The sequence below is a fragment of the Sapajus apella genome, unplaced genomic scaffold, assembly GCF_009761245.1.
Source record: "Sapajus apella isolate SASKATOON/1434 unplaced genomic scaffold, GSC_monkey_1.0 scaffold13086, whole genome shotgun sequence".
Classification (NCBI taxonomy): Eukaryota; Metazoa; Chordata; class Mammalia; order Primates; family Cebidae; genus Sapajus; species Sapajus apella.
In genome coordinates, this window is record NW_022450007.1 from 1 (window position 1) to 1,519 (window position 1,519).

The 1,519-nt window shown below is 59.3% G+C and overlaps 1 pseudogene; it reads left to right on the forward strand.

The window, feature by feature from the left end:
* Positions 1-103: 103 nt before the first annotated feature.
* Positions 104-1,510, forward strand: LOC116548485 (annotated as a pseudogene).
* The last annotated feature ends 9 nt before the right edge of the window (positions 1,511-1,519 follow it).

A 1,519-nucleotide genomic window follows, 5' to 3' on the forward strand; every position in this document is an offset into this window, starting at 1 on the left:
TCCGCAGATTGTATAAAGTCACCCAGTTGAACTGACTCAAGCCCTTATAGTTTACTTTCAGCAGGATTAGCAAAAATGCTAGATTATTCATGGCCATGACGGCTGGGACATCTGGTCGCTGAACCTCGCCAAGGAGATGCAGTGTGAGAAGGTGCTGGGCTGGAACCTGCAGGAGCAACTGTGGCCGCACATGTAAGCCCTGCAGTCTCGGCCTTCTGTCTACATCCCCGAGTTCATCGCGGCCAACCAGACCAGGGGCCTGGATAACCTCGGCTGAGCTGGCGCCCGTAGCAGCTCGAGCAGATCCATAAGGACATCCCAGACTTCCGGTCTAGCGCGGGGCTGGACAAAGGCACCGGCTGTGGACGGGCAACACAGAGCGCTTCTGTGAGGTGGTTCCGGGCCTCACCGACAGGGCGGAGAACCCGCTGCGCACCACTGAGCTCGGCCTGCAGGTGTCTCCCTCCACGCTCTTCGCCGTCGCCAGCATCCGGGAGGGCTGTGCCTTCCTCAATGGGTCCCCGCAGAACACCCTGGTGCCCGGAGCGCTTGAGCTCGCGTGTCAGCGCCGGGTTTTCGTGGGCGGAGGTGACTTCAAGTCCGGCCAGACCAAAGTCAAGTCCGTGCTGGTGGACTTCCTCTTCAGCTGTGGCCTCAAGACCACGTCCATCGTGAGTTACAACCACCTGGGCAACAACGACAACGGGCAGAACCTGTCGGCGCCTTTCAGTTCTGCTCTAAGGAGGTGTCCAAGAGCAACGTGGAGGACGACATGGTGCGGAGCAATACAGTGCTCTCTACGCCCAGCCAGGAGCCCGACCGCTGCGTGGTTATCAAGTGTGTGGGTACCTGGGCGACAGCAAGCGCGCGGGGTGAGTAAACCTCGGAGCTAACGCTGGGCGGGACCAACACACTGGTGTGCACGACACGTGCCAGGACTTGCTGCTGGCCGCACCCATCACACTAGACCTGGCGCTGCTGACCGAGCTGTACCGGCGCCTGAGCTTCTGCGCTGACGCTGACCCCGAGCTGCAGACCTTCCACCCCATGCTGTCCCTGCTCAGCTTCCTATTCAAGGCGCCGCGGGGCAGCCCCATGATCAGTGCGCTTTTTCGCCAGCGCAGCTGCATCAACATTCTTGGGGCCTGTGTGGGGCTCCCGCCACAGAACCACATGCTCCTGGAGCATAAGATGCAGCGCCCAGGGCCGGGCCTCAAGCAACTCAGACCCGTGGTTGCCGCCTGCCCTGTGTCGAACAAGAAATGATCCAAACCAGCTTCCACCACTGGCTGCACCAGTGATGCCAATGGGCACCCACAAGTGGAGGAACCCCCAGATGCCCACCACCTGAGGCCCCTGTCACACAGCTTCCCAGCCCTTCCTCCCTGCTGCCCCCCAGGACCTCACCTTTCCAGGCCACCCTAAAGACAATAAAGCCACTGCCACTCTCAAAAAAAAAAAAAAATTACAAAGGTTTGAATGACAGAGGAGTAAGAGTACAAAGAAACTTACTTTTCAT